Source organism: Chiloscyllium plagiosum, unplaced genomic scaffold (assembly GCF_037043375.1).
Source record: "Chiloscyllium plagiosum isolate Xiang-an unplaced genomic scaffold, Cpla_swu_hap1 HiC_scaffold_55, whole genome shotgun sequence".
In the NCBI taxonomy this organism is placed as follows: domain Eukaryota; kingdom Metazoa; phylum Chordata; class Chondrichthyes; order Orectolobiformes; family Hemiscylliidae; genus Chiloscyllium; species Chiloscyllium plagiosum.
The window spans coordinates 871,252-892,639 of NW_028270194.1; the positions used below are offsets into that span (position 1 = coordinate 871,252).

The 21,388-nt window shown below is 53.6% G+C and overlaps 6 non-coding genes across 6 annotated transcripts; 3 read left to right on the forward strand and 3 right to left on the reverse strand.

Annotated features, from left to right (window-relative positions):
* The first annotated feature begins 14,700 nt into the window (after positions 1 to 14,700).
* Positions 14,701 to 14,773, forward strand: trnaa-agc (transfer RNA alanine (anticodon AGC)). Its single transcript has one exon. It is a non-coding gene; the product is annotated as a tRNA-Ala (tRNA).
* A 280-nt stretch (positions 14,774 to 15,053) lies between these two features.
* trnam-cau (transfer RNA methionine (anticodon CAU)) lies at positions 15,054 to 15,127 on the reverse strand. The gene has a single exon. It is a non-coding gene; the product is annotated as a tRNA-Met (tRNA).
* Positions 15,128 to 17,209: 2,082 nt separating this feature from the next.
* On the forward strand, positions 17,210 to 17,282 carry trnaa-agc (transfer RNA alanine (anticodon AGC)). Its single transcript has one exon. It is a non-coding gene; the product is annotated as a tRNA-Ala (tRNA).
* A 265-nt stretch (positions 17,283 to 17,547) lies between these two features.
* On the reverse strand, positions 17,548 to 17,620 carry trnam-cau (transfer RNA methionine (anticodon CAU)). Its single transcript has one exon. It is a non-coding gene; the product is annotated as a tRNA-Met (tRNA).
* Positions 17,621 to 19,702: 2,082 nt separating this feature from the next.
* Positions 19,703 to 19,775, forward strand: trnaa-agc (transfer RNA alanine (anticodon AGC)). Its single transcript has one exon. It is a non-coding gene; the product is annotated as a tRNA-Ala (tRNA).
* A 265-nt stretch (positions 19,776 to 20,040) lies between these two features.
* Positions 20,041 to 20,113, reverse strand: trnam-cau (transfer RNA methionine (anticodon CAU)). The gene has a single exon. It is a non-coding gene; the product is annotated as a tRNA-Met (tRNA).
* Positions 20,114 to 21,388: the final 1,275 nt, after the last annotated feature.

The following is a 21,388-nucleotide window of genomic DNA, read 5'->3' on the forward strand; positions in this document are numbered from 1 at the left end:
TCATCGAGACTGGCATCAGCAATGTTTGGTCTCAGCCGTCCGACGGATGAGAGGATTTCCTGCACATCCCGGAGCGTGAGTGCTCAGGATCCACTGCGGAAGTAGTGAAAGCAGGGCCTGCTGGTCGATGGGGGGATTAGCTCAAATGGTAGAGCGCTTGCTTTGCATGCGAGAGGTAGCGGGATCGATGCCCGCATTCTCCACTTATTTTTAAAACGGCATGTGCAACCTCTCACTCGGCTGGTCTGCAGCAGCCGGAATACCGTTTGCGTACGCCGCCTCCCTGAGAGTGGTCCCGAAAGATCAAAAGCTTCACGCGTGAGCAACAGGCCGGTCCCGCCATTTCAGGGTGCAGCGTAGGAAGAAAGTCGAGCTGCGCGGCGAAGGCAAACGCCAGCGGCGTTGACGTTTTTTTCTCTTCGGGTGAAAGTCAGCTCCTTGAAAGGATCACACCGGCGGTGGGTGAGCTGCCTGAGGTCAGCGGGCACGTCCTGGACGTGTTGGGAGGCAACTTGAACCAGTCGGTAAGTTGCGGCCCAAACACTAACCTGACGTGTACATGAAGCTGCGAGTCAGGTACTGTACCGGCAGAATCTGGCAGTTTCGGATGAGCACTCAAGACGATTTCTTCATGCCAGCACAGGCCGAAGCTGTGGAGATCAGCCAGTGGCTCAGGATCTCCCAGAGTGACAGATTTTCAGGGAGACAACAGCGTGACATTAGTGGAGGAGCGTGGCAAAGCATCAGCAAGGGACAGCCACTGCTGGGTTCTCCTTCGATAGCTCAGCTGGTAGAGCGGAGGACTGTAGTCTGTCGCAAATCTGTCATTCCTTAGATCGCCGGCTCGAAGGGGCCTCAGCTGCTTTTTGGAAAGAGTGCGCATTCACCAGCACGCGGGCCACAGTAACACAGATGAGCTGAAAACGCGACAACGCTTTCAGGACGCATCGGCACACACCCTTGCCCCTCTGCAACCAGTCAGCTGTCTCCCTGCCGCGGCTGCAGCTGACGGCCAGCAGGGTGCCTTTTTTCAACTTTTTTTTAATTTCAAAAATATACTTTATTCATAAAATAATTTGATGGTCTGTACAGTTGGTCATGCCATACTTATGTAAACATGTACATACAGAGATCAGAATTTATCATTTTTATACAGGTCTGTACATTTTTCAATCATATGCCCATACAAATAGCTGAGGCGTCAGCAGAGCCCAAATGACTGCATGGGCCCCCTGTTCTTCGTTAGGCAGGCAGACTTTACACAGTGGTCTTTCCCCACCGCGCCTTGGCGGCAGCTGCCCCAAGCTTCAGCGCATCCCTCAACACGTAGTCCTGGACCTTGGAATGTGCCAGTCTGCAGCACTCAGTCGGGGTCAACTCCTTCAGCTGGAAGATCAGCAGGTTTCGGATCACCCAGAGAGCGTCCTTCACCGAGTTGCTGATCCTCCAGGCACAGTTGATGTTCGTCTTGGTGTGCGTCCCGGGGAACAGGCCGTAGAGCACGGAGTCCCGCGTCACGGCGCTGCTCGGGACGAACCTCGACAAACACCACTGCATTCCTCTCCAGACTTCCTCTGCTTTTTTCAACACAAACGCACAAAAGCACTTTGTGCTCACTGCAACCAAATGAAGTCTTCTATCAGTCAGGTGGGGCCCTGCGACGTCACCTCACGCTCGTGGTGGCTGCGCCAAGGTTGAAGTCATTTCGACCGCCAATCAGCAATTGCCATCTCCTCAGCACGTCTTTCCTCGTCCATGTGGCCTTCCGCCTCGCCTGAGTCCACCAGCTGCCGCTGCTGCTCCTCCGACAGGTTGGTTGTTTCATCGAGACTGGCATCAGCAATGTTTGGTCTCAGCCGTCCGACGGATGAGAGGATTTCCTGCACATCCCGGAGCGTGAGTGCTCAGGATCCACTGCGGAAGTAGTGAAAGCAGGGCCTGCTGGTCGATGGGGGGATTAGCTCAAATGGTAGAGCGCTTGCTTTGCATGCGAGAGGTAGCGGGATCGATGCCCGCATTCTCCACTTATTTTTAAAACGGCATGTGCAACCTCTCACTCGGCTGGTCTGCAGCAGCCGGAATACCGTTTGCGTACGCCGCCTCCCTGAGAGTGGTCCCGAAAGATCAAAAGCTTCACGCGTGAGCAACAGGCCGGTCCCGCCATTTCAGGGTGCAGCGTAGGAAGAAAGTCGAGCTGCGCGGCGAAGGCAAACGCCAGCGGCGTTGACGTTTTTTTCTCTTCGGGTGAAAGTCAGCTCCTTGAAAGGATCACACCGGCGGTGGGTGAGCTGCCTGAGGTCAGCGGGCACGTCCTGGACGTGTTGGGAGGCAACTTGAACCAGTCGGTAAGTTGCGGCCCAAACACTAACCTGACGTGTACATGAAGCTGCGAGTCAGGTACTGTACCGGCAGAATCTGGCAGTTTCGGATGAGCACTCAAGACGATTTCTTCATGCCAGCACAGGCCGAAGCTGTGGAGATCAGCCAGTGGCTCAGGATCTCCCAGAGTGACAGATTTTCAGGGAGACAACAGCGTGACATTAGTGGAGGAGCGCGGCAAAGCATCAGCAAGGGACAGCCACTGCTGGGTTCTCCTTCGATAGCTCAGCTGGTAGAGCGGAGGACTGTAGTCTGTCGCAAATCTGTCATTCCTTAGATCGCCGGCTCGAAGGGGCCTCAGCTGCTTTTTGGAAAGAGTGCGCATTCACCAGCACGCGGGCCACAGTAACACAGATGAGCTGAAAACGCGACAACGCTTTCAGGACGCATCGGCACACACCCTTGCCCCTCTGCAACCAGTCAGCTGTCTCCCTGCCGCGGCTGCAGCTGACGGCCAGCAGGGTGCCTTTTTTCAACTTTTTTTTAATTTCAAAAATATACTTTATTCATAAAATAATTTGATGGTCTGTACAGTTGGTCATGCCATACTTATGTAAACATGTACATACAGAGATCAGAATTTATCATTTTTATACAGGTCTGTACATTTTTCAATCATATGCCCATACAAATAGCTGAGGCGTCAGCAGAGCCCAAATGACTGCATGGGCCCCCTGTTCTTCGTTAGGCAGGCAGACTTTACACAGTGGTCTTTCCCCACCGCGCCTTGGCGGCAGCTGCCCCAAGCTTCAGCGCATCCCTCAACACGTAGTCCTGGACCTTGGAATGTGCCAGTCTGCAGCACTCAGTCGGGGTCAACTCCTTCAGCTGGAAGATCAGCAGGTTTCGGATCACCCAGAGAGCGTCCTTCACCGAGTTGCTGATCCTCCAGGCACAGTTGATGTTCGTCTTGGTGTGCGTCCCGGGGAACAGGCCGTAGAGCACGGAGTCCCGCGTCACGGCGCTGCTCGGGACGAACCTCGACAAACACCACTGCATTCCTCTCCAGACTTCCTCTGCTTTTTTCAACACAAACGCACAAAAGCACTTTGTGCTCACTGCAACCAAATGAAGTCTTCTATCAGTCAGGTGGGGCCCTGCGACGTCACCTCACACTCGTGGTGGCTGCGCCAAGGTTGAAGTCATTTCGACCTCCAATCAGCAATTGCCATCTCCTCAGCACGTCTTTCCTCGTCCATGTGGCCTACCGCCTCGCCTGAGTCCACCAGCTGCCGCTGCTGCTCCTCCGACAGGTTGGTTGTTTCATCGAGACTGGCATCAGCAATGTTTGGTCTCAGCCGTCCGACGGATGAGAGGATTTCCTGCACATCCCGGAGCGTGAGTGCTCAGGATCCACTGCGGAAGTAGTGAAAGCAGGGCCTGCTGGTCGATGGGGGGATTAGCTCAAATGGTAGAGCGCTTGCTTCGCATGCGAGAGGTAGCGGGATCGATGCCCGCATTCTCCACTTATTTTTAAAAACGGCAAGTGCAACCTCTCACTCGGCTGGTCTGCAGCAGCCGGAATACCGTTTGCGTACGCCGCCTCCCTGAGAGTGGTCCCGAAAGATCAAAAGCTTCACGCGTGAGCAACAGGCCGGTCCCGCCATTTCAGGGTGCAGCGTAGGAAGAAAGTCGAGCTGCGCGGCGAAGGCAAACGCCAGCGGCGTTGACGTTTTTTTCTCTTCGGGTGAAAGTCAGCTCCTTGAAAGGATCACACCGGCGGTGGGTGAGCTGCCTGAGGTCAGCGGGCACGTCCTGGACGTGTTGGGAGGCAACTTGAACCAGTCGGTAAGTTGCGGCCCAAACCCTAACCTGACATGTACATGAAGCTGCGAGTCAGGTACTGTACCGGCAGAATCTGGCAGTTTCGGATGAGCACTCAAGACGATTTCTTCATGCCAGCACTGGCCGAAGCTGTGGAGATCAGCCAGTGGCTCAGGATCTCCCAGAGTGACAGATTTTCAGGGAGACAACAGCGTGACATTAGTGGAGGAGCGCGGCAAAGCATCAGCAAGGGACAGCCACTGCTGGGTTCTCCTTCGATAGCTCAGCTGGTAGAGCGGAGGACTGTGGTCTGTCGCAAATCTGTCATTCCTTAGATCGCCGGCTCGAAGGGGCCTCAGCTGCTTTTTGGAAAGAGTGCGCATTCACCAGCACGCGGGCCACAGTAACACAGATGAGCTGAAAACGCGACAACGCTTTCAGGACGCATCGGCACACACCCTTGCCCCTCTGCAACCAGTCAGCTGTCTCCCTGCCGCGGCTGCAGCTGACGGCCAGCAGGGTGCCTTTTTTCAACTTTTTTTTAATTTCAAAAATATACTTTATTCATAAAATAATTTGATGGTCTGTACAGTTGGTCATGCCATACTTATGTAAACATGTACATACAGAGATCAGAATTTATCATTTTTATACAGGTCTGTACATTTTTCAATCATATGCCCATACAAATAGCTGAGGCGTCAGCAGAGCCCAAATGACTGCATGGGCCCCCTGTTCTTCGTTAGGCAGGCAGACTTTACACAGTGGTCTTTCCCCACCGCGCCTTGGCGGCAGCTGCCCCAAGCTTCAGCGCATCCCTCAACACGTAGTCCTGGACCTTGGAATGTGCCAGTCTGCAGCACTCAGTCGGGGTCAACTCCTTCAGCTGGAAGATCAGCAGGTTTCGGATCACCCAGAGAGCGTCCTTCACCGAGTTGCTGATCCTCCAGGCACAGTTGATGTTCGTCTTGGTGTGCGTCCCGGGGAACAGGCCGTAGAGCACGGAGTCCCGCGTCACGGCGCTGCTCGGGACGAACCTCGACAAACACCACTGCATTCCTCTCCAGACTTCCTCTGCTTTTTTCAACACAAACGCACAAAAGCACTTTGTGCTCACTGCAACCAAATGAAGTCTTCTATCAGTCAGCTGGGGCCCTGCGACGTCACCTCACGCTCGTGGTGGCTGCGCCAAGGTTGAAGTCATTTCGACCGCCAATCAGCAATTGCCATCTCCTCAGCACGTCTTTCCTCGTCCATGTGGCCTTCCGCCTCGCCTGAGTCCACCAGCTGCCGCTGCTGCTCCTCCGACAGGTTGGTTGTTTCATCGAGACTGGCATCAGCAATGTTTGGTCTCAGCCGTCCGACGGATGAGAGGATTTCCTGCACATCCCGGAGCGTGAGTGCTCAGGATCCACTGCGGAAGTAGTGAAAGCAGGGCCTGCTGGTCGATGGGGGGATTAGCTCAAATGGTAGAGCGCTTGCTTCGCATGCGAGAGGTAGCGGGATCGATGCCCGCATTCTCCACTTATTTTTAAAAACGGCAAGTGCAACCTCTCACTCGGCTGGTCTGCAGCAGCCGGAATACCGTTTGCGTACGCCGCCTCCCTGTAGAGTGGTCCCGAAAGATCAAAAGCTTCACGCGTGAGCAACAGGCCGGTCCCGCCATTTCAGGGTGCAGCGTAGGAAGAAAGTCGAGCTGCGCGGCGAAGGCAAACGCCAGCGGCGTTGACGTTTTTTTCTCTTCGGGTGAAAGTCAGCTCCTTGAAAGGATCACACCGGCGGTGGGTGAGCTGCCTGAGGTCAGCGGGCACGTCCTGGACGTGTTGGGAGGCAACTTGAACCAGTCGGTAAGTTGCGGCCCAAACCCTAACCTGACGTGTACATGAAGCTGCGAGTCAGGTACTGTACCGGCAGAATCTGGCAGTTTCGGATGAGCACTCAAGACGATTTCTTCATGCCGGCACAGGCCGAAGCTGTGGAGATCAGCCAGTGGCTCAGGATCTCCCAGAGTGACAGATTTTCAGGGAGACAACAGCGTGACATTAGTGGAGGAGCGCGGCAAAGCATCAGCAAGGGACAGCCACTGCTGGGTTCTCCTTCGATAGCTCAGCTGGTAGAGCGGAGGACTGTAGTCTGTCGCAAATCTGTCATTCCTTAGATCGCCGGCTCGAAGGGGCCTCAGCTGCTTTTTGGAAAGAGTGCGCATTCACCAGCACGCGGGCCACAGTAACACAGATGAGCTGAAAACGCGACAACGCTTTCAGGACGCATCGGCACACACCCTTGCCCCTCTGCAACCAGTCAGCTGTCTCCCTGCCGCGGCTGCAGCTGACGGCCAGCAGGGTGCCTTTTTTCAACTTTTTTTTAATTTCAAAAATATACTTTATTCATAAAATAATTTGATGGTCTGTACAGTTGGTCATGCCATACTTATGTAAACATGTACATACAGAGATCAGAATTTATCATTTTTATACAGGTCTGTACATTTTTCAATCATATGCCCATACAAATAGCTGAGGCGTCAGCAGAGCCCAAATGACTGCATGGGCCCCCTGTTCTTCGTTAGGCAGGCAGACTTTACACAGTGGTCTTTCCCCACCGCGCCTTGGCGGCAGCTGCCCCAAGCTTCAGCGCATCCCTCAACACGTAGTCCTGGACCTTGGAATGTGCCAGTCTGCAGCACTCAGTCGGGGTCAACTCCTTCAGCTGGAAGATCAGCAGGTTTCGGATCACCCAGAGAGCGTCCTTCACCGAGTTGCTGATCCTCCAGGCACAGTTGATGTTCGTCTCGGTGTGCGTCCCGGGGAACAGGCCGTAGAGCACGGAGTCCCGCGTCACGGCGCTGCTCGGGACGAACCTCGACAAACACCACTGCATTCCTCTCCAGACTTCCTCTGCTTTTTTCAACACAAACGCACAAAAGCACTTTGTGCTCACTGCAACCAAATGAAGTCTTCTATCAGTCAGCTGGGGCCCTGCGACGTCACCTCACGCTCGTGGTGGCTGCGCCAAGGTTGAAGTCATTTCGACCGCCAATCAGCAATTGCCATCTCCTCAGCACGTCTTTCCTCGTCCATGTGGCCTTCCGCCTCGCCTGAGTCCACCAGCTGCCGCTGCTGCTCCTCCGACAGGTTGGTTGTTTCATCGAGACTGGCATCAGCAATGTTTGGTCTCAGCCGTCCGACGGATGAGAGGATTTCCTGCACATCCCGGAGCGTGAGTGCTCAGGATCCACTGCGGAAGTAGTGAAAGCAGGGCCTGCTGGTCAATGGGGGGATTAGCTCAAATGGTAGAGCGCTTGCTTTGCATGCGAGAGGTAGCGGGATCGATGCCTGCATTCTCCACTTATTTTTAAAACGGCATGTGCAACCTCTCACTCGGCTGGTCTGCAGCAGCCGGAATACCGTTTGCGTACGCCGCCTCCCTGAGAGTGGTCCCGAAAGATCAAAAGCTTCACGCGTGAGCAACAGGCCGGTCCCGCCATTTCAGGGTGCAGCGTAGGAAGAAAGTCGAGCTGCGCGGCGAAGGCAAACGCCAGCGGCGTTGACGTTTTTTTCTCTTCGGGTGAAAGTCAGCTCCTTGAAAGGATCACACCGGCGGTGGGTGAGCTGCCTGAGGTCAGCGGGCACGTCCTGGACGTGTTGGGAGGCAACTTGAACCAGTCGGTAAGTTGCGGCCCAAACCCTAACCTGACGTGTACATGAAGCTGCGAGTCAGGTACTGTACCGGCAGAATCTGGCAGTTTCGGATGAGCACTCAAGACGATTTCTTCATGCCAGCACTGGCCGAAGCTGTGGAGATCAGCCAGTGGCTCAGGATCTCCCAGAGTGACAGATTTTCAGGGAGACAACAGCGTGACATTAGTGGAGGAGCGCGGCAAAGCATCAGCAAGGGACAGCCACTGCTGGGTTCTCCTTCGATAGCTCAGCTGGTAGAGCGGAGGACTGTAGTCTGTCGCAAATCTGTCATTCCTTAGATCGCCGGCTCGAAGGGGCCTCAGCTGCTTTTTGGAAAGAGTGCGCATTCACCAGCACGCGGGCCACAGTAACACAGATGAGCTGAAAACGCGACAACGCTTTCAGGACGCATCGGCACACACCCTTGCCCCTCTGCAACCAGTCAGCTGTCTCCCTGCCGCGGCTGCAGCTGACGGCCAGCAGGGTGCCTTTTTTCAACTTTTTTTTAATTTCAAAAATATACTTTATTCATAAAATAATTTGATGGTCTGTACAGTTGGTCATGCCATACTTATGTAAACATGTACATACAGAGATCAGAATTTATCATTTTTTTCAGGTCTGTACATTTTTCAATCATATGCCCATACAAATAGCTGAGGCGTCAGCAGAGCCCAAATGACTGCATGGGCCCCCTGTTCTTCGTTAGGCAGGCAGACTTTACACAGTGGTCTTTCCCCACCGCGCCTTGGCGGCAGCTGCCCCAAGCTTCAGCCCATCCCTCAACACGTAGTCCTGGACCTTGGAATGTGCCAGTCTGCAGCACTCAGTCGGGGTCAACTCCTTCAGCTGGAAGATCAGCAGGTTTCGGATCACCCAGAGAGCGTCCTTCACCGAGTTGCTGATCCTCCAGGCACAGTTGATGTTCGTCTTGGTGTGCGTCCCGGGGAACAGGCCGTAGAGCACGGAGTCCCGCGTCACGGCGCTGCTCGGGACGAACCTCGACAAACACCACTGCATTCCTCTCCAGACGTCCTCTGCTTTTTTCAACACAAACGCACAAAAGCACTTTGTGCTCACTGCAACCAAATGAAGTCTTCTATCAGTCAGGCGGGGCCCTGCGACGTCACCTCACGCTCGTGGTGGCTGCGCCAAGGTTGAAGTCATTTCGACCTCCAATCAGCAATTGCCATCTCCTCAGCACGTCTTTCCTCGTCCATGTGGCCTTCCGCCTCGCCTGAGTCCACCAGCTGCCGCTGCTGCTCCTCCGACAGGTTGGTTGTTTCATCGAGACTGGCATCAGCAATGTTTGGTCTCAGCCGTCCGACGGATGAGAGGATTTCCTGCACATCCCGGAGCGTGAGTGCTCAGGATCCACTGCGGAAGTAGTGAAAGCAGGGCCTGCTGGCCGATGGGGGGATTAGCTCAAATGGTAGAGCGCTTGCTTCGCATGCGAGAGGTAGCGGGATCGATGCCCGCATTCTCCGCTTATTTTTAAAACCGCAAGTGCAACCTCTCACTCGGCTGGTCTGCAGCAGCCGGAATACCGTTTGCGTACGCCGCCTCCCTGAGAGTGGTCCCGAAAGATCAAAAGCTTCACGCGTGAGCAACAGGCCGGTCCCGCCATTTCAGGGTGCAGCGTAGGAAGAAAGTCGAGCTGCGCGGCGAAGGCAAACGCCAGCGGCGTTGACGTTTTTTTCTCTTCGGGTGAAAGTCAGCTCCTTGAAAGGATCACACCGGCGGTGGGTGAGCTGCCTGAGGTCAGCGGGCACGTCCTGGACGTGTTGGGAGGCAACTTGAACCAGTCGGTAAGTTGCGGCCCAAACCCTAACCTGACGTGTACATGAAGCTGCGAGTCAGGTACTGTACCGGCAGAATCTGGCAGTTTCGGATGAGCACTCAAGACGATTTCTTCATGCCGGCACAGGCCGAAGCTGTGGAGATCAGCCAGTGGCTCAGGATCTCCCAGAGTGACAGATTTTCAGGGAGACAACAGCGTGACATTAGTGGAGGAGCGCGGCAAAGCATCAGCAAGGGACAGCCACTGCTGGGTTCTCCTTCGATAGCTCAGCTGGTAGAGCGGAGGACTGTAGTCTGTCGCAAATCTGTCATTCCTTAGATCGCCGGCTCGAAGGGGCCTCAGCTGCTTTTTGGAAAGAGTGCGCATTCACCAGCACGCGGGCCACAGTAACACAGATGAGCTGAAAACGCGACAACGCTTTCAGGACGCATCGGCACACACCCTTGCCCCTCTGCAACCAGTCAGCTGTCTCCCTGCCGCGGCTGCAGCTGACGGCCAGCAGGGTGCCTTTTTTCAACTTTTTTTTAATTTCAAAAATATACTTTATTCATAAAATAATTTGATGGTCTGTACAGTTGGTCATGCCATACTTATGTAAACATGTACATACAGAGATCAGAATTTATCATTTTTATACAGGTCTGTACATTTTTCAATCATATGCCCATACAAATAGCTGAGGCGTCAGCAGAGCCCAAATGACTGCATGGGCCCCCTGTTCTTCGTTAGGCAGGCAGACTTTACACAGTGGTCTTTCCCCACCGCGCCTTGGCGGCAGCTGCCCCAAGCTTCAGCGCATCCCTCAACACGTAGTCCTGGACCTTGGAATGTGCCAGTCTGCAGCACTCAGTCGGGGTCAACTCCTTCAGCTGGAAGATCAGCAGGTTTCGGATCACCCAGAGAGCGTCCTTCACCGAGTTGCTGATCCTCCAGGCACAGTTGATGTTCGTCTTGGTGTGCGTCCCGGGGAACAGGCCGTAGAGCACGGAGTCCCGCGTCACGGCGCTGCTCGGGACGAACCTCGACAAACACCACTGCATTCCTCTCCAGACTTCCTCTGCTTTTTTCAACACAAACGCACAAAAGCACTTTGTGCTCACTGCAACCAAATGAAGTCTTCTATCAGTCAGCTGGGGCCCTGCGACGTCACCTCACGCTCGTGGTGGCTGCGCCAAGGTTGAAGTCATTTCGACCGCCAATCAGCAATTGCCATCTCCTCAGCACGTCTTTCCTCGTCCATGTGGCCTTCCGCCTCGCCTGAGTCCACCAGCTGCCGCTGCTGCTCCTCCGACAGGTTGGTTGTTTCATCGAGACTGGCATCAGCAATGTTTGGTCTCAGCCGTCCGACGGATGAGAGGATTTCCTGCACATCCCGGAGCGTGAGTGCTCAGGATCCACTGCGGAAGTAGTGAAAGCAGGGCCTGCTGGTCAATGGGGGGATTAGCTCAAATGGTAGAGCGCTTGCTTTGCATGCGAGAGGTAGCGGGATCGATGCCTGCATTCTCCACTTATTTTTAAAACGGCATGTGCAACCTCTCACTCGGCTGGTCTGCAGCAGCCGGAATACCGTTTGCGTACGCCGCCTCCCTGAGAGTGGTCCCGAAAGATCAAAAGCTTCACGCGTGAGCAACAGGCCGGTCCCGCCATTTCAGGGTGCAGCGTAGGAAGAAAGTCGAGCTGCGCGGCGAAGGCAAACGCCAGCGGCGTTGACGTTTTTTTCTCTTCGGGTGAAAGTCAGCTCCTTGAAAGGATCACACCGGCGGTGGGTGAGCTGCCTGAGGTCAGCGGGCACGTCCTGGACGTGTTGGGAGGCAACTTGAACCAGTCGGTAAGTTGCGGCCCAAACCCTAACCTGACGTGTACATGAAGCTGCGAGTCAGGTACTGTACCGGCAGAATCTGGCAGTTTCGGATGAGCACTCAAGACGATTTCTTCATGCCAGCACTGGCCGAAGCTGTGGAGATCAGCCAGTGGCTCAGGATCTCCCAGAGTGACAGATTTTCAGGGAGACAACAGCGTGACATTAGTGGAGGAGCGCGGCAAAGCATCAGCAAGGGAGAGGCACTGCTGGGTTCTCCTTCGATAGCTCAGCTGGTAGAGCGGAGGACTGTAGTCTGTCGCAAATCTGTCATTCCTTAGATCGCCGGCTCGAAGGGGCCTCAGCTGCTTTTTGGAAAGAGTGCGCATTCACCAGCACGCGGGCCACAGTAACACAGATGAGCTGAAAACGCGACAACGCTTTCAGGACGCATCGGCACACACCCTTGCCCCTCTGCAACCAGTCAGCTGTCTCCCTGCCGCGGCTGCAGCTGACGGCCAGCAGGGTGCCTTTTTTCAACTTTTTTTTAATTTCAAAAATATACTTTATTCATAAAATAATTTGATGGTCTGTACAGTTGGTCATGCCATACTTATGTAAACATGTACATACAGAGATCAGAATTTATCATTTTTATACAGGTCTGTACATTTTTCAATCATATGCCCATACAAATAGCTGAGGCGTCAGCAGAGCCCAAATGACTGCATGGGCCCCCTGTTCTTCGTTAGGCAGGCAGACTTTACACAGTGGTCTTTCCCCACCGCGCCTTGGCGGCAGCTGCCCCAAGCTTCAGCGCATCCCTCAACACGTAGTCCTGGACCTTGGAATGTGCCAGTCTGCAGCACTCAGTCGGGGTCAACTCCTTCAGCTGGAAGATCAGCAGGTTTCGGATCACCCAGAGAGCGTCCTTCACCGAGTTGCTGATCCTCCAGGCACAGTTGATGTTCGTCTTGGTGTGCGTCCCGGGGAACAGGCCGTAGAGCACGGAGTCCCGCGTCACGGCGCTGCTCGGGACGAACCTCGACAAACACCACTGCATTCCTCTCCAGACTTCCTCTGCTTTTTTCAACACAAACGCACAAAAGCACTTTGTGCTCACTGCAACCAAATGAAGTCTTCTATCAGTCAGGCGGGGCCCTGCGACGTCACCTCACGCTCGTGGTGGCTGCGCCAAGGTTGAAGTCATTTCGACCTCCAATCAGCAATTGCCATCTCCTCAGCACGTCTTTCCTCGTCCATGTGGCCTTCCGCCTCGCCTGAGTCCACCAGCTGCCGCTGCTGCTCCTCCGACAGGTTGGTTGTTTCATCGAGACTGGCATCAGCAATGTTTGGTCTCAGCCGTCCGACGGATGAGAGGATTTCCTGCACATCCCGGAGCGTGAGTGCTCAGGATCCACTGCGGAAGTAGTGAAAGCAGGGCCTGCTGGTCGATGGGGGGATTTGCTCAAATGGTAGAGCGCTTGCTTCGCATGCGAGAGGTGGCGGGATCGATGCCCGCATTCTCCACTTATTTTTAAAACCGCAAGTGCAACCTCTCACTCGGCTGGTCTGCAGCAGCCGGAATACCGTTTGCGTACGCCGCCTCCCTGAGAGTGGTCCCGAAAGATCAAAAGCTTCACGCGTGAGCAACAGGCCGGTCCCGCCATTTCAGGGTGCAGCGTAGGAAGAAAGTCGAGCTGCGCGGCGAAGGCAAACGCCAGCGGCGTTGACGTTTTTTTCTCTTCGGGTGAAAGTCAGCTCCTTGAAAGGATCACACCGGCGGTGGGTGAGCTGCCTGAGGTCAGCGGGCACGTCCTGGACGTGTTGGGAGGCAACTTGAACCAGTCGGTAAGTTGCGGCCCAAACCCTAACCTGACGTGTACATGAAGCTGCGAGTCAGGTACTGTACCGGCAGAATCTGGCAGTTTCGGATCAGCACTCAAGACGATTTCTTCATGCCGGCACAGGCCGAAGCTGTGGAGATCAGCCAGTGGCTCAGGATCTCCCAGAGTGACAGATTTTCAGGGAGACAACAGCGTGACATTAGTGGAGGAGCGCGGCAAAGCATCAGCAAGGGACAGCCACTGCTGGGTTCTCCTTCGATAGCTCAGCTGGTAGAGCGGAGGACTGTAGTCTGTCGCAAATCTGTCATTCCTTAGATCGCCGGCTCGAAGGGGCCTCAGCTGCTTTTTGGAAAGAGTGCGCATTCACCAGCACGCGGGCCACAGTAACACAGATGAGCTGAAAACGCGACAACGCTTTCAGGACGCATCGGCACACACCCTTGCCCCTCTGCAACCAGTCAGCTGTCTCCCTGCCGCGGCTGCAGCTGACGGCCAGCAGGGTGCCTTTTTTCAACTTTTTTTTAATTTCAAAAATATACTTTATTCATAAAATAATTTGATGGTCTGTACAGTTGGTCATGCCATACTTATGTAAACATGTACATACAGAGATCAGAATTTATCATTTTTATACAGGTCTGTACATTTTTCAATCATATGCCCATACAAATAGCTGAGGCGTCAGCAGAGCCCAAATGACTGCATGGGCCCCCTGTTCTTCGTTAGGCAGGCAGACTTTACACAGTGGTCTTTCCCCACCGCGCCTTGGCGGCAGCTGCCCCAAGCTTCAGCGCATCCCTCAACACGTAGTCCTGGACCTTGGAATGTGCCAGTCTGCAGCACTCAGTCGGGGTCAACTCCTTCAGCTGGAAGATCAGCAGGTTTCGGATCACCCAGAGAGCGTCCTTCACCGAGTTGCTGATCCTCCAGGCACAGTTGATGTTCGTCTTGGTGTGCGTCCCGGGGAACAGGCCGTAGAGCACGGAGTCCCGCGTCACGGCGCTGCTCGGGACGAACCTCGACAAACACCACTGCATTCCTCTCCAGACTTCCTCTGCTTTTTTCAACACAAACGCACAAAAGCACTTTGTGCTCACTGCAACCAAATGAAGTCTTCTATCAGTCAGGCGGGGCCCTGCGACGTCACCTCACGCTCGTGGTGGCTGCGCCAAGGTTGAAGTCATTTCGACCTCCAATCAGCAATTGCCATCTCCTCAGCACGTCTTTCCTCGTCCATGTGGCCTTCCGCCTCGCCTGAGTCCACCAGCTGCCGCTGCTGCTCCTCCGACAGGTTGGTTGTTTCATCGAGACTGGCATCAGCAATGTTTGGTCTCAGCCGTCTGACGGATGAGAGGATTTCCTGCACATCCCGGAGCGTGAGTGCTCAGGATCCACTGCGGAAGTAGTGAAAGCAGGGCCGGCTGGTCGATGGGGGGATTAGCTCAAATGGTAGAGCGCTCGCTTAGCATGCGAGAGGTAGTGGGATCGATGCCCACATTCTCCACTATGCTTTTCCTGGGGACACGTTTGGGACGCAAGCAGTGTGACCTCGCGTGAACCCTGCATGTGGATCCAGTCTTTGCTGCTGCACAGATAGCACGATGGTGAGTTTACAAAATGCTGCGCAGAACAAAAAGTTGAGCACGTGTCGCCCAGATGTTAAACCTTGCAGCAGCGCGTTTGCTCTGGTGTGGTCAGCTCAAATCAGGCGTGAAGCCGTCCAAAGCAAATATTCTTGCCCGCGGAGAGAAAGAAAACACGCACGGTGGCAAAGGCCACAGTCTTGCCTTCATCTGAGGATTGAACTCAGGACCTTCAGATTATGAGACTGACGCGCTGCCTACTGCGCTAAGAAGGCCAGCCGACAGCCGAGTGGCATACCGGGTGCTCAAATAGGCCGGTTTTCAAGGTGCTGCGAGCCACAGAACACGCCTTGTCAGAAAGCTGCAGCTCAAGTGAGGCCAGGATATCGGCTTTCAATCCACAATCACGCACGTCGCCCGTTACATGCTGGGCTCCGGCCCGTGCAGAGACACGGCCCACTCGCGGTGCCGCAGAGCCGTGGCGTCAGGAGGTCGGCAAAGCCCGGTATGTCTTGCTCTTGGCAGCCAACATTCGGCCTCTTTGTCTCGATGGCTCCGCTACTGGAGAGCCACGCCACAGCGCACTAAGATCCTTTGCTCAGCAAGAAGGGAGGTGCTTCCGTTTACCAAAGAGCCTAAGAAAATGAGGGTTTGGTTAAGAAAAAGAAGGAAGCACATGTCAGGTATAGACAGGATAGATCGAGTGAATCCTTACCAGAGTATAAAGACAGTCGGGAAATCAGGAGGGCAAAAAGGGGACCTGAGATAGCTTTGGCAGATAGAGTTAAGGAAAATCCAAAGGGTTTTTACAAATACATTATAAGGACAAAAGGGTGACTAGGGAGAGAATAGGGCCCCTCAATGATCAGCACAGCGGCCTTTGTGTCGAGCCGCAGGAGAGGTGGGGGGTGGGCGATACTGAACGAGTAGTTTGCATCAGTGTTTACTGTGGAAAAGGATAGAATGTAGGGAGAAGTATAGAATATAGGGAAATGGATGGTGACATCTTGTAAATTGTCCACATTGCAGAGGAGGAATGCTGGATGCCTTGAAACGCATACAAGTGGATAAATGCCCAGGACCTGAGCAGGTCTGTGGGAAGCTAGGGAAGTGATTGCTGGGCCCCTTGCTGAGATATTTATATCATTGATATAAAATCATGAGGCGTATAGATAGGATAAATAGACAAAGTCTTTTCCCTGGGGTGCGGGAGACCAGCACTAGAGGGCAGAGGTTTAGGGTGAGAGGGAAAAGATATGAAAGAGAACTAAGGGGCACCTTTTTCACACAGAGGGTGGTACGTGTATGGAATGAGCTGCCAGAGGAAGTGGCGGAGGCTAGTACAATTGCAACATTTAAAAGGCATCTGGATGGCTATATAAATAGGAAGGGTTTGGAGGGATATGGCCCGGGTGCCGGCAGGTACGACTAGATTGGGATGGGATATCTGGTCGGAACGGTCCGACCGAAGGGTCTCTTTCCGTGATGTACATCTCTATGACTCTATGACTCCTTCCAAGCAAAGTTTTCCCGCGAAGCAGCGCTCTAAACTGCTCGATGACAACTTACTATGTCAATGTCCGGACGAAGGAGCCTTCCATTCCTGTCGGAAAACTGGCTGTGGACTTCTCTTCGTTTCTTCTTCTTGAAATTTGGCCTGCACGGGGTGTGCCACTTCCACAGTTGCACAAGTTGAACAGCAACGCATCCGAGCAGGTCAGCACTAAGGAAAGGCCCTACCGGTCAGACAGGGCTCGCGGGTGCTGCTTCAGACGAGTGGCGGTTGCTATTTGCATCTCGGCCTGCTTGGCGTGTATCTGAAAGCAGCACTTTGCGGAACCTGACCGCATGGCTGCAGCTCACGAGGATGAAGGAGAAGCCCTCTTTTTTTGTCTGGTAACAGCCCCCAGTGTTCTCTTTCTCCAAAATACACCTTCTTCTTCTTCAGAGAATTCTGCCTGTTGGTGTGCTGTGACGTCTGCAGTTGCAAACCACGAGCAGCAGGGAGCCCTCTGGAGGAACACAACATCCACGCAGTCAGTCAGCACTCACTTGAAAGTGTCGCAAGTCTCCAATCAGTCAGACAGCGCTCTCGAGTGCTACCTCACACTTGTTGTGACTGCTCGTGCCGATCGGTTCCTTTGGATTCTGGAATCTCAGAGCGTCTCGCTGGCGATACTTTCGGCGGCACCGTGTTTTCCAGAAGACTTTGCGCACGTGCTGCTGCTGCTCGGATGTGCCGATAGTCGCATCGCGTTGTTCGGCTGAATACAGCGTACAATCTCGAGAGGAAATCGCCTGCTGCTCTCAGCTCATCGTTCCGAAGCACCATGGGGTTAAGGCGAGCGCCCAGCGTAGGGGAATTAGCTCAAATGGTAGAGCGCTCGCTTAGCATGCGAGAGGTAGTGGGATCGATGCCCACATTCTCCACAATGCTTTTCCTGGGGACACGTTTGGGACGCAAGCAGTGTGACCTCGCGTGAACCCTGCATGTGGATCCAGTCTTTGCTGCTGCACAGATAGCACGATGGTGAGTTTACAAAATGCTGCGCAGAACAAAAAGTTGAGCACGTGTCGCCCAGATGTTAAACCTTGCAACCTGTGGTCAGCTCAAATCAGGCGTGAAGCCGTCCAAAGCAAATATTCTTGCCCGCGGAGAGAAAGAAAACACGCACGGTGGCAAAGGGCACAGTCTTGCCTTCTCTGAGAATTGAACTCAGAACCTTCAGATTATGAGACTGACGCGCTGCCTACTGCGCTAAGAAGGCCAGCCGACAGCCGAGTGGCATACCGGGTGCTCAAATAGGCCGGTTTTCAAGGTGCTGCGAGCCACAGAACACGCCTTGTCAGAAAGCTGCAGCTCAAGTGAGGCCAGGATATCGGCTTTCAATCCACAATCACGCACGTCGCCCGTTACATGCTGGGCTCCGGCCCGTGCAGAGACACGGCCCACTCGCGGTGCCGCAGAGCCGTGGCGTCAGGAGGTCGGCAAAGCCCGGTATGTCTTGCTCTTGGCAGCCAACATTCGGCCTCTTTGTCTCGATGGCTCCGCTACTGGAGAGCCACGCCACAGCGCACTAAGATCCTTTGCTCAGCAAGAAGGGAGGTGCTTCCGTTTACCAAAGAGCCTAAGAAAATGAGGGTTTGGTTAAGAAAAAGAAGGAAGCACATGTCAGGTATAGACAGGATAGATCGAGTGAATCCTTACCAGAGTATAAAGACAGTCGGGAAATCAGGAGGGCAAAAAGGGGACCTGAGATAGCTTTGGCAGATAGAGTTAAGGAAAATCCAAAGGGTTTTTACAAATACATTATAAGGACAAAAGGGTGACTAGGGAGAGAATAGGGCCCCTCAATGATCAGCACAGCGGCCTTTGTGTCGAGCCGCAGGAGAGGTGGGGGGTGGGCGATACTAAACGAGTAGTTTGCATCAGTGTTTACTGTGGAAAAGGATAGAATGTAGGGAGAAGTATAGAATATAGGGAAATGGATGGTGACATCTTGTAAATTGTCCACATTGCAGAGGAGGAATGCTGGATGCCTTGAAACGCATACAAGTGGATAAATGCCCAGGACCTGAGCAGGTCTGTGGGAAGCTAGGGAAGTGATTGCTGGGCCCCTTGCTGAGATATTTATATCATTGATATAAAATCATGAGGCGTATAGATAGGATAAATAGACAAAGTCTTTTCCCTGGGGTGCGGGAGACCAGCACTAGAGGGCAGAGGTTTAGGGTGAGAGGGAAAAGATATGAAAGAGAACTAAGGGGCACCTTTTTCACACAGAGGGTGGTACGTGTATGGAATGAGCTGCCAGAGGAAGTGGCGGAGGCTAGTACAATTGCAACATTTAAAAGGCATCTGGATGGCTATATAAATAGGAAGGGTTTGGAGGGATATGGCCCGGGTGCCGGCAGGTACGACTAGATTGGGATGGGATATCTGGTCGGAACGGTCCGACCGAAGGGTCTCTTTCCGTGATGTACATCTCTATGACTCTATGACTCCTTCCAAGCAAAGTTTTCCCGCGAAGCAGCGCTCTAAACTGCTCGATGACAACTTACTATGTCAATGTCCGGACGAAGGAGCCTTCCATTCCTGTCGGAAAACTGGCTGTGGACTTCTCTTCGTTTCTTCTTCTTGAAATTTGGCCTGCACGGGGTGTGCCACTTCCACAGTTGCACAAGTTGAACAGCAACGCATCCGAGCAGGTCAGCACTAAGGAAAGGCCCTACCGGTCAGACAGGGCTCGCGGGTGCTGCTTCAGACGAGTGGCGGTTGCTATTTGCATCTCGGCCTGCTTGGCGTGTATCTGAAAGCAGCACTTTGCGGAACCTGACCGCATGGCTGCAGCTCACGAGGATGAAGGAGAAGCCCTCTTTTTTTGTCTGGTAACAGCCCCCAGTGTTCTCTTTCTCCAAAATACACCTTCTTCTTCTTCAGAGAATTCTGCCTGTTGGTGTGCTGTGACGTCTGCAGTTGCAAACCACGAGCAGCAGGGAGCCCTCTGGAGGAACACAACATCCACGCAGTCAGTCAGCACTCACTTGAAAGTGTCGCAAGTCTCCAATCAGTCAGACAGCGCTCTCGAGTGCTACCTCACACTTGTTGTGACTGCTCGTGCCGATCGGTTCCTTTGGATTCTGGAATCTCAGAGCGTCTCGCTGGCGATACTTTCGGCGGCACCGTGTTTTCCAGAAGACTTCACGCACGTGCTGCTGCTGCTCGGATGTGCCGATAGTCGCATCGCGTTGTTCGGCTGAATACAGCGTACAATCTCGAGAGGAAATCGCCTGCTGCTCTCAGCTCATCGTTCCGAAGCACCATGGGGTTAAGGCGAGCGCCCAGCGTAGGGGAATTAGCTCAAATGGTAGAGCGCTCGCTTAGCATGCGAGAGGTAGTGGGATCGATGCCCACATTCTCCACAATGCTTTTCCTGGGGACACGTTTGGGACGCAAGCAGTGTGACCTCGCGTGAACCCTGCATGTGGATCCAGTCTTTGCTGCTGCACAGATAGCACGATGGTGAGTTAACAAAATGCTGCGCAGAACAAAAAGTTGAGCACGTGTCGCCCAGATGTTAAACCTTGCAACCTGTGGTCAGCTCAAATCAGGCGTGAAGCCGTCCAAAGCAAATATTCTTGCCCGCGGAGAGAAAGAAAACACGCACGGTGGCAAAGGGCACAGTCTTGCCTTCTCTGAGAATTGAACTCAGAACCTTCAGATTATGAGACTGACGCGCTGCCTACTGCGCTAAGAAGGCCAGCCGACAGCCGAGTGGCATACCGGGTGCTCAAATAGGCCGGTTTTCAAGGTGCTGCGAGCCACAGAACACGCCTTGTCAGAAAGCTGCAGCTCAAGTGAGGCCAGGATATCGGCTTTCAATCCACAATCACGCACGTCGCCCGTTACATGCTGGGCTCCGGCCCGTGCAGAGACACGGCCCACTCGCGGTGCCGCAGAGCCGTGGCGTCAGGAGGTCGGCAAAGCCCGGTATGTCTTGCTCTTGGCAGCCAACATTCGGCCTCTTTGTCTCGATGGCTCCGCTACTGGAGAGCCACGCCACAGCGCACTAAGATCCTTTGCTCAGCAAGAAGGGAGGTGCTTCCGTTTACCAAAGAGCCTAAGAAAATGAGGGTTTGGTTAAGAAAAAGAAGGAAGCACATGTCAGGTATAGACAGGATAGATCGAGTGAATCCTTACCAGAGTATAAAGACAGTCGGGAAATCAGGAGGGCAAAAAGGGGACCTGAGATAGCTTTGGCAGATAGAGTTAAGGAAAATCCAAAGGGTTTTTACAAATACATTATAAGGACAAAAGGGTGACTAGGGAGAGAATAGGGCCCCTCAATGATCAGCACAGCGGCCTTTGTGTCGAGCCGCAGGAGAGGTGGGGGGTGGGCGATACTAAACGAGTAGTTTGCATCAGTGTTTACTGTGGAAAAGGATAGAATGTAGGGAGAAGTATAGAATATAGGGAAATGGATGGTGACATCTTGTAAATTGTCCACATTGCAGAGGAGGAATGCTGGATGCCTTGAAACGCATACAAGTGGATAAATGCCCAGGACCTGAGCAGGTCTGTGGGAAGCTAGGGAAGTGATTGCTGGGCCCCTTGCTGAGATATTTATATCATTGATATAAAATCATGAGGCGTATAGATAGGATAAATAGAGAAAGTCTTTTCCCTGGGGTGCGGGAGACCAGCACTAGAGGGCAGAGGTTTAGGGTGAGAGGGAAAAGATATGAAAGAGAACTAAGGGGCACCTTTTTCACACAGAGGGTGGTACGTGTATGGAATGAGCTGCCAGAGGAAGTGGCGGAGGCTAGTACAATTGCAACATTTAAAAGGCATCTGGATGGCTATATAAATAGGAAGGGTTTGGAGGGATATGGCCCGGGTGCCGGCAGGTACGACTAGATTGGGATGGGATATCTGGTCGGAACGGTCCGACCGAAGGGTCTCTTTCCGTGATGTACATCTCTATGACTCTATGACTCCTTCCAAGCAAAGTTTTCCCGCGAAGCAGCGCTCTAAA